Consider the following 13,627-nt stretch of genomic DNA (forward strand, 5'->3'; position numbering starts at 1 on the left):
TACTTCTCAACCATCCACATAATTTCCTTCACTACAAATCAAACTGAAACTCCTTGTATAGATTCAGTTTATTAGTCAGCTTAAGTTCTTAAGTTTCTCCAATATACCTAATCAGCCTCCATAAGTCACAATCAATTTCCTCCCACTAACTCAATTCTACACGCTATCACAGTCAGTTCACCCCATAATCCATTCTTTGCAAATCAGTTTCTTTCACCCTGGGGTCATCAAAATTAGTACTCCTCTGACCATGATCTGCTCCACAAACACCCCCTCAAAACTCTGTTTTGTTCTAACTATTGCCCTTTCAGACATGCCCCTGATCTCATCCTGCCTACAGTTTCCTGCTCCAGCCTCCTATTTCCTTCCCTCTGCTCCCTCATTCACTTACCCCTTTCTCCTCTTTAAATTCTATCCTCCTCCAAACCCACCACTGCTGCTTTTCCTCACCTCCTTCCAAATCAAGTTCCCTGCCCTTTGGTGCTCTTTCTTCTGTCTCCTACCATCCAATCGGGTTTTCTTCCACTCTCCTGTTCCTTCAGTTCCACCAGATCCAATCACAGTCCACCAGTACGCCTTCTCCTATCCCTGACTGTTGTCAGGGTGATAACTGGTCCTGGGCCAGCATCATTGGGTTCGATGGCGGCGGTGGTGGTTGTGAGAGTAAATCCTAATGCAGTTGTGGGTGTAGATCTCAGTGCAGTTGTGGTCTACTAGTGACTGGTCCAGCTCCTGGTGGTGTTGGCTGCAGGTCTGGCTCCTTAGGGCTTTTTCAGCTCCCTCTGGTAATATTTCTTGGTTGGAGAGGAAAAGGCAAAACATTTAATGGAGTAACCTCATCAATGTACACCATAGTGTGCTGAAGCTGTACAGAAGAGGGCAGAACCAACAGCATCAGCTGTCTATCTGGTTCTCTGTGGTCCAGTGGGAAGGGCTCCACGTATCTCAGTTTGGACAGCTTCGATCTGCATCATTGGTTTTCAAACTTCATTGCTTCATATCCCAACATCTTAAAAAATTGTCATGAAGTTAACTGATGGACCATCAAGCTCACCCCTTACTAATTGTACATGTACCACAGTTTGTCAACCCCTGAATCTAATATCGTACCAAACAGACTTAGAGCCATATGATCTGTTTTATAGTGAAAAGGAGCAGAAAGTGTTAAGACCCCCCAGCTGAGCTTTCTACATTGATCCATATCCTGCCACCCAGTTGTAGTAGTAAGAGACAGTGAACAAAGACAAATACCTGTTGAAGAGGTAAAAATAAACATGGAGATTCTATGTCGGGAAATGTTGTATACGGTACCACTGCAAACATGGCTCAGGGGCCAAGCCATGTGGAAATTTTTCTACATCTTGCAGTCTGATATGAAGCCCAGATGCCCTCACCATTTGCAGTTTACCCTTATACGCATCCATGGAAACACTTGTGTTTTGCCACATTGAAGAGAAGGATTTTTGTTGATAGCGAATGATTGCTGCTCAAGTAGCAATAGCTTACTGCCAGTTGTCTATAGTAACTTTGATTGATTATCCAGGACAGAACACACAGTAATTTTGACTTTACCCCATTTCTGTCCACATTTCTCCAAATCACGCCCGCTTGGAAGCTGCAGCTATTTTTCACATCTTCCCCATGGGTCTGTTTTTGTGCTCTAAGTTGTATGGCAGCATGTGAAGTAAGTGGTCTTAGTCAGTGATGAGCTGCGAAAATCTTTACAACAGGTTCCCTATAAAAAGTTCTGATTTAAGGGATGTGCCTCTGTCCTGCCCCTTCCCATGCCCTCCAGGCTCCATCCTGCCCCACAGGCTCTGTCCTACCCCCCTGCCCTCCCTAGGCCCATTCTCCATCCCAGGTGCTTGCTGGTGGCACAGGAGTCCTGCAGCCCTTGCATCAGTGGGGTTGTTCCCAGCATGTGAGGCGGTGGCTCCCTGCAAGCAAAGGCAGCTGTCTGCCCGACTCTCACCGCGGGATGTGAGCACCCCTGAGCGGCGGAGGCTGGACAACCCCACAGCACAGGAGCGGGAGAGACTTGGGGGGGGGGTCTTGCCCCAGTACGCCCAAGGCAGCCCCCAGCCATGGCACCAGCTGGCCCTGCCCAGCTCCTGGAGCAGAGGAGGCTGCTGCTGCCGGGGGCCTGGCTTCCCAGGCCTATGCGGCACCCAGTCACATGGTGCCTGATCTCCCTGCCCAGCGCAGCCGGTCGCGCTTCCTGGGCCGGGCAGGAAGCAGCAGAGCTCAGCCACGGCTGCTGAGCGAGGCAGCATCGGATCAGCCTCTGTGCGCGGGGCCCCAGAGCGGCTGCCCGGATGGCTGCGCAGCACGGCCCCTGCACCGAGACAGGAGGTGGGGCCCCGCAGCCCTTCCATAGCCCTGCGCCCCCCCCCCCAACGGTGCTGCTCCATGCACCCCCGTCTAGGACCGAGGCCTTCTGCAACCAGGGCTGGCTCAAGGATTTTTGCCACCCCAAGCAAAAAAATTTTTGGCTGCCCCTGCTATTTTTTCCCCAAATCCCTGGCCCCACTTCCTCCCCCTCCCCCGAGTGTGCCGCAGTTCCCCCCTGCCATTGCTTCCTACGGCTTCCCTCCGCAACCCCCCTGCCCTAGGTCACCTCTGCTCCGTCTGCTGAACGCTCTGTCGCTCCGCTTCTCCTCCCCAGGCGAGGGAGAGGCAGCATGTTCAGGGGAGCAGGCGGAGCGGAGGTGGGGGGGGGGTAAAGGAACCGCTCCCCAGCTCACCGCCGTCTTCCCCGAGTGCGCTGCCGCTCGGCTGCTCCTTCCCTCCCTCGCTTGCCGTGCGAAACTCTTTGGCGCATGGCAAGCCTGGGAGGGGGGAGAAGCGGAGTAGCAGCAGCACGCTCAGGGGAGCAGGCGGAGGCAAGCTGGGGCCCATTTCTAGGGGCGGCATGGCTGGCGCCGGAATGCCGCCCCTAGAAATGTGCCGCCCCAAGCACCTGCTTGTTTTGCCGGTGCCTAGAGCCGGCCCTGTCTCCAACAGCCCCCTTCTATAACACGGAGCCCTACACCTCCCTAGCGCCGCAAGTCGCGGCCCCGTTGGCCTGGGGGGCTGCCCCGGCCTGGCTGAGACTTTCTGGGGTGGCAACTGCCTACCAACCGCCCCCCCCCCCAGAACCTCCGCCCCCTTCAACCACTCCCTGCCCCTTATCCAACCCCTCGCCCCAGCCCAGCCCCCTTCCCATGCTGCTCAAAGCGGCAGGCGCTGCAGAGCTGCCCGGGAGCGGTCTAGAGCGCTGGAGCCGGCGGCAGGGCATGCTGAGGCTCTGCGAGAGGGGCCGAGGGAGTCTCCGCGGCCTGGAGCTCAGGGAGCTCTAACAATCGGTTCTAAAACTGCTTCTACATTTAACAACCAGTTTGCAAGAACCAGTGTGAACCAGCTCCAGCTCACCACTGGTCTTCGTGCGTGTAAGGTTTGGAGGCTGGTTTAGGAACAAGCTATAGTATGCAGGTTTCAGCATGCAAGCCATGGGAGCCATATTGCCCATAGTTACAATATCTACACCACAGGACCAAATCTGCTTGCACTCTAATAAATGGGAGATTTGCCGTTGACTTAAATGGGATCAGGATCAGCTCCCTAACCCATCTATGAATCATTTATGAATCCTTAGTCAGATCACAAAAATTGCATTCTTAGAGAGACATAGCTACATAAAATTACATCTCACAGTATAAGAAGGTATGAAAAAGGATGCTAAATCTTCCTAAATACATCCCATTGATTCTATGTTTTTAAATTATATAAGGGAGAAAAGAGAAAGCACTTTACTACTCTGTTATAGGATATAGGAGACAAAGGATTCATTTTAAAACTCTTTCAGAAGAGTAGGTATTTCAGAGATACAGTTTTGACAAACTATAACTAATATCCATGAAAAGCTAAATGGAGAGCAGAAGAAAAATAATTGTTACTCTTTTAAGGTAATTAACACTTTTGTCCTGGCATCTGTAAAAATAGGTTTTTGCCTGCTACTGACTTTATTGGGTTATAACAGCCATTATTAGTTGGAATAAATGAGCAGGAAAAAGCACTAGAAGCTGTTTGCATTGTGAAAGTGAAGACCGATAAGAGGGGATATGTATATTAAGGAGCAAAGGAGCACTGATCCATATACCATTGCAGGCACAAAGCTTTTCTCTGGATTTTTGAAACTCTCTTCAAACTCCTTATTTTGTATTACACTAGTGCCCAAATCCTGAGCCTAGCAAACAGCTCACATAACCAGTCTTGACAGCGGAAAGATGCATGGAGGCTAGGAAAGGAATTATCCCTCACTTTATTTTCAGATCATGGAGTGGCTGCAGAGAAAATTACCTCATACCTTCCACTTACATTGCCCATCCTCCCGCAGGGGAAGGCATTACCTGTGCTCTCTGAAGCGCCACCTTTTAGTAAATGTAAAAAATAACAGTAGTGACAGTAACACTGCAAAGTTCTAAATGTATCATAAAACAGATAATTATTTTATAACAAAATTCTAACATTTATAGACTACAACTATGATTTTAAAAAAACCCTAAGATCAATACTGCTTTCACACTTTTCTATTAAACAGTGGTTAGCAGCCTACTATAAACCCAACAGTCCACCTTTTTACATCTTGAACAGCTGATTCCAACGGTGCATTACTTTAATCCACCAATGGTAGAGAAGCTAGCATTATTCCTGAAACTGAGGAAAACATCATATTTAGAAAAAAAGTTGCTTGTATTTCTTTCAGACTTCCTACTTCAAGAAACTCCAGCAAAGCTCCACCCCTCACATAACAGGTGTGCCTTTACCCTGTATACAGTCACCCCTCTTAGACCCTGCCTTCCTCAGGCATCTGGGCAAAAAGACAGACGTTGCAGTGTGTTCAGCTGAGATTCAGATCTGTGACCAAGATCAGAAGCCTGCTCTACAGCTAAGTTCCTCACAAAGAACGTACTCACCTCTCTCTTATGTTAAGGAGACTCCATCTCGGGTGCCTCTGCAGACTGTAATTGCAGCAATATGGCCTGGGGAGAAAGGAAGTCTTTCAAGTAGGCTGGTCCTAAACTATTTAGGGTTTTATATGTCAAAAATCTTATATTCCAGTTAACAGATGGTCAGTTCAGATCAAATCAAGTTTCATGTATTGGTCCTTATCTTCAAGGCACTTGCTCAGTGGCTTGGTCCAACAATATCTAAAAGATCACCTAAAGCTCAGGATGAAGATTGTGGTTGACAACTTGACTCCTCTGGCACAATGGAATTCTCTACATAAAGGGGAAAGCTCATCTGTGCAAGAGACATAACTTTCTTGGAGACTTGCCCAAATCCCCTAGGAACTAAGGACCAACATAAAACTCACCAGCTTCCTTTCTAAGTGAAGGCTCCACTTGTTTAACCTTGCCTTCTCTAACCTAAACTCATGTGTGTGTATGTGTGAATATATATATACAATTCCAAAATAAAATACTCCATCACACTCCCCCAGACAAGAGGATGAGTGAACAAACAACACATGACAGATGTGCAGTCATGTTGCTTATCTACTGGAAGGTGCTTAGATACTAAGATAACAAGTGCAGTAGAACCTATATAAAATAGAATGGAATAGATGCACTGCTTACCACATTCCTCACCATCTTTGGTGTCTGGATGGTTTAAGGTGTAGCCTCATGTAGTGAGCATTGCAGTAATTAGCCTTAAGGAGACAAAGACATGAATAGTGGTATCAAGGTCCATGCCAGAAAGAAATGGAATCATCTCCCCAGGCACAGATGAAAATAGTATTCCTGGTAACTGCTTCTATACGATACTTTAGTAGCCTTTGGGGGTTTAACTGTACCTCTAGACTGAAAACTCAATTAACAAATGGTAGGCATTCATCCAGAACAAGGTGGGTGGAATGTCATCCTCACCATATTATCTGGCTGTTTCCCCAAACCTATCAGTCTTATCTGAATTTAGTCATACCACATATGATCACACTGCTAGATGGTCCAGTGCTTGGACAGCATTAACTTATGGATGAAAAACAGCTGGTTGAAGCTGAAGCTGAGCAAGTGGGAAGATATACTGGTGAGATTGAAAGCACTTAAAAGAGTTCACAGTCTTCTTTGGTTGAAAGTACATGCACTCACAATTGGTCAGTTCAGTTCATAATTTAGAAGTGCTCTTAGACTCTCCAAAGCTACATCCCTGAGTAACATTTTCTACCAGCTCCAGTTGGGTAGGAGACTCCTTCCCATACTGGTAGATGATGATCTGACCTCAGTTATACATGCTTTTTTGTCACCTCCTGTCTAGCTACAGCATGATATTCCTGAGTATGAAGCCTTCAATCCTTAGGAAACTCCAACTAGTACAGAATGGTGCAGCATGTCTCCTCAGCAGCATGGACTACCATAAGCACATCTGTTCTCTAGTTATGACGCTGGCTTTCAACAGAATATTCATTAAAATCATAGACATGTAGGGCTAGAAGGGACCTTGTGAGGTCATCAAGTCCAGTCTCTTGCACTAAGGTAGGACCAAGTAAACCTAAACCTCACTGACAGGTGTTTGTCCAACTGTTCTTAAAAATATCTAATGATGGGGTTTTCAGAACCTCCCTTGAAAGATTATTCAGGACCTTAAATACCCTTATAGCTAAGAAGTTTTTCCTACTATCAAATCTCAATGTCCCTTGCTGCAAATTAAACCTTACCAATAGTGGACATGGAGAACAATTGATCCCATCCTCTTTGTAACAGCCCTTAACATATTTGAAGACTCGTCAGGTCCCTTCTCAGTATTCTTTTCTCAACACTAAACATGCCCAATCTTTTAAACATTTCTTCACAAGTCAGGTTTCCTAAACTTTTTATTATTTTTTGTTGCTCTCCTTTGGACTCTCTCTCATTTGTCCACATCTTTCCTAAAGTATGGCACCCAGAATTGGATGCAGTACTCCAGCTGAGGCCTCACCAGTGCGGAGTCGAGCAGGACAGTTACCTCCCAGGTCTTGCATACAATACACCTGTTAATCCAGCCCAGAATGATATTAGCCTTTCACATTGTTGATTCATATTCAATTTGTGATCTACTATAACCCCCAGATCCTTTTCTTCCACATTGCCACCAAGCCAGTTATTCCCTATGTTGTAGTTGTGCATTTGATTTTTCCCTTGTAAGTGAAGTACTTTGCATTTGTATTGATTAAATTTCATCTTGTTGATATCAGACCAGTTCTTCAATTTGTCAAGGTCATTTTGAATTCTAATCCTGTCCTCCAAAATGATTGCAACATCTACCAGCTTGGTGTCATCCACAGATTTTGTAAGCGTACTCTTCGCTCCATTATCCAAATCATTAATGAAAATATTGAATAGCATTGGACCAGGACTGACCCCGGCAGGATCCCACTAGATACACCCTCCCAATTTGACAGTGTATCATTGATAACTACTCTTTGAGTATGGTCTTTCAACCAGTTGTCTAACTACATTATAGTAATTTCATCTAGACTACATTTCCCTAATTTGCTTATGAGAATGCCATGTGGGCTGACTGATCTGTAATTCCCTGGGTCCTCTTTGTTCCCTTTTTTAAAAAATAGGTGCTATATTTGCCCTTCTCTAGTCCTCTCGGACCTTTCCTATCCTCAATGAGTTTTCAAAGTTAAATGCTTCAGCTAGGTTCTTAAGTACCTTAGGGTGAATTTCATCAGGTCCTGCCAACTTGACTGTATCTAATTTACCTAAATATTCTTTTATTTGTTATTTCTCTATTTTGGTTTGTGTTCCTTCTCCCTTGTTGTTAGTATTAATTGTGTTAAGTATCTGCAGTATCTTAACTTTTTTAGTAAAGACTGATGCAAGATTGAGTCAAGTTCAAGATCTCCTTATCTTCAAAATGCTTAGTGGTCTGAGCCCAGGATATCTAAAAATCTCCTAAAGCTCAGGGATGGGGTTCATGGTCAACAACTTTGCTCCTCGGGCAGAATAGAACTTTCTGTCTTAAGGGTAAAGATTGTTTGTGGAGGAGATGGAACTTTTTCAATGGCTGATCCTGAGCTCCCACAGGAACTAAGGACCATCACAAAACTTGCCTCCTTCTGTTCCACTTGAAAGGATTACTTTTTCTACCCGACTTCTCTAAAATAAACACATTGGAATGTATATATGTTAAAAACAAAAGAAAAAACCTTTTGAAACAAAAAAAACTACACAACATACTCCATTCTCTCTTTGGGGAAAGGATAACACAAAGAATGACCCACACATGCCAGATGTTAATCATGTTGTTTAACGCTACTGGAAGGAACTCAGATACCATGGTGATGAGAGCATTCTAAAACCTATATTGATTACAACATAATAGATTGGACTTCATCAGAAAGTGTGTGTGTGTTTGGGGGGTGGGGGAGAGGAATAGTTCATGTGCAGGATTGGTTACAAAATAAAACTTGCAACCTACACAGGAACAAAGGGTGAAATCCCAGCTTCCTTTTAAGTCACTGGTAAAACTCCCATTGACTTCAGTGGGGCAACGATTTAACCCAGAGAGCTTGAACACAGTGGAACAGATGGATTTGATGCCCCACTTTATAAAGCAAAAATCCAGATCCCAAACAGATAAATGGCAGTGCCTTCTAGTCCTACCTCTTGCCTGTGTCTCATAAAGCATGATGTCACACATTTGAGACCTAATTTTACCTCTGTTCTGAAGAAAGCTGGTGTTATCTCGCTTTTTATTTGTCTAACTTATTTATATCAGAAGTGCAAAATCCTAAAAGTGAAGTGCTGTAGAAAACTTTATAGATGCTCAACAGAAGAATCCCACACCTTTCCCTACTCTATTGTTTTGTTGTTATTGCCTGTTTCCTTTCATATCTGTAGCATGCATTTAAAAAGCCTGTGGTGCACCTTTTGAGACTTATAGGGTGGACCTCTATACTTAATGAATGAATTAGATTCTCATGGAGGAAAATGGGGTGCACAACCTACTATCTCTTTTTTTCCTACAAGTGACAGTCTCAGGCCTTAATCCTGTGCTTGATTTTCTTTTAAAACTATATAATAAATATCTAATTTCTTCCTGCTTTTCCCTTTAGTCTATCAGTAGGACAGTTTGATCTTCCCATTTTGGACTCCAGCATTCATGTCAGCCTCTTTTGGCTGCTGCTGCTGCGGAATTGAAGCCTTAGTACCCTGGGTGAATATAGGCCAGTGTCTCCAACCAGGACAAACCTGTTACCCACTACCCCATCCCTTCATACACACGCACACACATTCCCTAGCAGACCTGCCTTTACTGCCTTCCATTCTTCACAGCAGACATATTTCTTCAAGCAGAATTTGTCATTTAAGTGTTTGCTATTTCACCTGCTTGTTACCCTAGTTTTCTTTTTGAGCTATGTTCCTAGTCCTCTTCCAGACCTCATCACCTCCTCTCTACTCTGTATCTTATCCCTATCTTATTGTAACTTATCAATGTAAAGTTTGCCTATCCACATTATTCACATTAATCCTAAAACAAAACCGTATATGCTATGCCTCTGAGCTAGCCCAATTTTGTATTCATAACTGTAGTGGGGTGGTTACCCACGCCAGCCCTAGGAGAGGGCTGGGGCTGTGGGGAAAAGCCCAGGCTAATTAAGGGAGCAGCTGCAGCTGTGGCCAGCTCAATCAGGCCCAGCTGGCCCCTATAAGAGGCGGTGAGCCAGGAGCCTAGTCAGTCTTTCTCTGCTTGCAGAGGGAGAAGGGTCTGGCTGTAAGGTGCTGAGCAGGCTATCCAGATTGGAGCAGGACTGGGGAAGGTCCAGAGGAGCTGGTAGCTCTGGCCTGGAAAGCCTCAGGCTACAGGCCGAATAGGTGTAGGGTTGTAGAGGGGCAGCCCATGGGTAGGTGGAGGTAGCAGGTCCAGAACCCCCTTGTCTGTGATGAGTGGTGTATATGCTGCAGTCTCCAATACAAGGGACTAAGTGTGGACTGGCAGTAGCCCAGGGTGGGGGTTCCCCTAGATGGGGAGACCCAGAACATGAGTGTGGGGGTACTGCTAAGGGGAGCACCCCAGAGAAATGGGCACCGGGTCCTGGGAGGGACATGGGGGCTGGCGGTAAGGTGGATCACTGGCTTGCAGAGGGTGCTCCAGTGTCTGGATGAGCTAATTCCTGATGACTACCAGCAGGAGGTGCTGCAGGGGTGAGTCTGAACCTTTACAAGAACCTTGTCTCCTACCCCTGTTTTGTATTCCCTTATTTTATCATATCTCCATTTAGATTGTAACCTCTTCAGGGCAAGCGGTGCTGTGTCCCTTTTTTTTTTTACTAGTCTTCGTGGCACATTCCAGAATGTCCTATTCATAATAATCAGCTGCTACTTGATAAAACAATATGTAATTATTACTCAAGCTGATGGGCTATTGAGATGGCAGTGTAGGATAGGTTTCATTTGTATCAGCTAAAATAAACAGCTGGGATAAAATGAGAATGGGAGAACACATACTGTCATGAATGAATATCACCCTAGCAGTTTGTGAAATCTTATCACCAATATGATTTTGGAGTAGATTTGTGCATTAACTGTTGGAAGGCATACATTTCTACTATTGGACTGAAAACTCAAGTTTCCCTTTCTGGTAGCCAGCTAGATTTTGGTTTACTAGTTTATTCCCTAGGGGTCTGAATGATTTATTGATTTGTTAAGGAATGCAGTGATCTAAATGACATGCACTCCATGTTTTTCATTAAGATCCAATTGGAGGGACGTTAACCTACACATTCAATTTTAGTGCAGAGACTTAAAGTTAGCCCCAAGATTAAAAGGGATCCCTTGTTAAAATTAGATTATCTATCCACCAAAAAGAATGCTGTTTTTATTGCTTAGGATGTTTTACACAACACAAAGAACAACTAAAGTGCATAACTTTTTTCTTTGCAATTCACATTTAATACCTTATATCCCATCTGTAAAATAAAAAATGCAGATAATATAGTGGTTTTTAAAACAGCCCAGAACTTTCTTAAAGCCATCAGCAGCACCCTACTCCAAAGAACTCTTGCAGCTGATGTGATTCCACCAGTATAGTGCTTGCTGGCATGTTGCATCAGAGTAGAAGCTCTAAGGAGATTAGAATGAGGATGGATATGCAGTACCTAAGAATTAAAAATTAAACAAATTAATGCTTTTTTTAGTCAGGATGTTGGGAGAGTTCAGCATATATTGTGCCATTCAAGGGAAGGGATTTTATTTTGCAACTGATCTGCCATTCACCTTTAAAATTAACTTTTCCTTTGGCTACAATAGAGATCTGGTAGCATTCTATTATGCTCTGAGTCCTTGGGATTGATAGGGGCCTTTTGCATAGCACTTGAATGAATTCCTGTAACTGATGCTTGGTGCAGCATTGATGCCTTCCAAAATCAACTACATTCAGCATTGTTTTGTTGGGAGGAGGGTTAGCATGGAACAGGACCCGAACAGGGGAAGGAAATAGGCAATAGGGGTCCTTCAAGGACACCCTAAAATCCCTCTAATTTGTCTTCCTTTCAAATTGATTTGTTTCACAGATTCATTCATCTTCTGATGTTTTTGATGAGTGAATATCCTACAATGTTTGTTAAAGAGAAATATTTTGTGCATACTGTCTCTGATTCCATGTGGTATGAGATGCATTCCAAGTTAGACAGTTTGATCTGTTTCTGCTTCTATTTTTTTAATGCAAGTTAAATACTGTAGTCTACAAGAACAGGGTACTATTCCTTTAAATAGTTTGAGCCTTTAGTGGTGGTTTCTGTGGCTTATGTTTCAAAAGCCAGCAGGACCCAACCAGAGTCACGCTGTAAATAGCTAAGCTTTGCGTGTTGTATATATTCAGTGAACAGGGTTATTTGGATATTACCCTGTTCTTATACACTCCAAATACAGAGGAATCAGTACAATATGCAGACAGCAACTGGTTAGAATTAAATTACTTAGTGCTGGAAAACGAGGGACTTATCACATAAATGTCTTCAACTTCCATCGAAGGCATGATCAGGTCCTGGAAGAATTAGGTTTGGGATCAGCTTGAGGTGCTAAACTTAATTCTCTCAAATACTCTCAAAGAGGTCCCTGCACCCATTATTTTAGTAGTATCCTGCATACCCAATGTGTTTTTAAAAATAATAAATGCTGTAAAGCTGCCCTGAAAAAAATAAAATTATTCTCCCACATCTGAGGTCTCCATTCAAGCCTCATTATTAAGTGAAGTGAAGGAAAAAATAAAAACCAAGATGGTAACATTTTTAAACTTTCTTCTTCCCTTTTCTCTGATATTTTCATTATCTCTCTCTGCTCCATTCCTTCTGGGTTTTCCTACTACATTCTTTTGCCTGTCTGTCATCTTCCCATCCTCCTGTGCTGTTTTCTCTTTCTGCTTTGCTCATTTTTCTCAGTCTCTTTCCAGGGTGCTGATAACTTCTGAGAAATTATTAAACACAGTTGGGCCTTGTCAACCAGTTTTGTTATATGATTGCCAGAGATGTGGGGAAAGTACTCCTATGCATACACAGAAAGATGCATGCTTACTTTTTAAATATTAATCTCCTGCTTAGTTGAGGCAAACAAAATGCGTTAATGGGGAAACTTGGGATTTCTACAGTCCGGCACCAAATTTAAAGCAGTCCTGTGCATGGTGTATTCTAGTCACTCAAGATTCATTTATCTTCTGTGTTCTGATTAGAGTAGATTGATTGCATCTTGCAGGGTCTCTCCTTCCTTTTAGTAAAGGATAAATCCATTTTCTGTATGTCATCTCTTCTTGGACTAACCAAAAAAATAAAGTACAGGAGCTTCCATGAACCTTAGTTGGTTTTATAGTATTAATACTGAACAGAACATTTCATTCTGAACATTGCTTTTCAGGCATGAATAATTTCTAAATATTTCTTTGGGCTAAGCTGTCTCTTGTTTGGCCTCAGCCTTTTCTATGGTAATTTAAAATGTTTTTCAATTTTTTGGTTTAAGCAAGTGAAATATAATGCTGTTTTTGTGCTTTTTTTCCCAAATGTCCAGCTCTTTTTCTACCTTAACCCCCAACCCTGATTTTTAAAACTTGAAACTTACCCAGTACGTAGTCCTGTCCATTGAATAATACATAGCTAAGTTTAATCATCATTTGTGGAAGCCTAATGAAATGCATGATAAAGATTGTTCACATTATATTATTTTCCTGACCTTTTACAGTATACACTGATTTCAACCTCAGGAACATATCTGCCTCAGCTAGTCATCTCTCCCCTTCCTAACCTCTTAAATCCCCTTACCTACCTTAAAAATACCATGAGAGAGAGCGCGCCCAGCAGGAAAGGTATGATTGCATCAGTGCCTGAAGGAAATGTGTGCTTCCTCTGCATGGGGTGGATTTGGATTAAGATAAAATAATCTGCATTGCATCCCTTCTCTTCCCTTCCCCACACACCAGTTCTATGCAGATTAATCAGGAAAAGAAGCAGAGCTCCAGGCTGTATTACCTCTTCTGCAGACCCACCCACTTACGCTCAGTATAACTCCTGTTTTTGATACTCTTGACAGCATAAGAACCAGGTTTTGCTGCCCTTGGAGAGCTTATAATACTGTAACAAAAATGTCTTCCACAATGCTCACAAGAAGTG

The 13,627-nt window shown here is 43.6% G+C and overlaps 1 protein-coding gene across 6 annotated transcripts in view; it reads left to right on the forward strand.

Moving 5' to 3' along the window:
• FUT9 (fucosyltransferase 9) overlaps positions 1–13,627 on the forward strand; it is a 136,634-nt gene that overhangs the window by 39,785 nt on the left and 83,222 nt on the right. Inside the window, exon 1 of one of the 6 annotated variants that reach the window (XR_005291693.2) lies at positions 9,538–10,175. The exons of 4 other annotated variants lie outside the window; for them this stretch is intronic. The gene's annotated coding sequence lies outside the window, so the exon portion shown is untranslated. Of the gene's footprint in view, positions 1–9,537; positions 10,176–13,627 lie in introns of those variants that run through there. One more of the 6 variants, XM_038393713.2, reaches the window with a different exon arrangement.

This window comes from Dermochelys coriacea, chromosome 3 (assembly GCF_009764565.3).
Source record: "Dermochelys coriacea isolate rDerCor1 chromosome 3, rDerCor1.pri.v4, whole genome shotgun sequence".
Taxonomy (NCBI): domain Eukaryota; kingdom Metazoa; phylum Chordata; order Testudines; family Dermochelyidae; genus Dermochelys; species Dermochelys coriacea.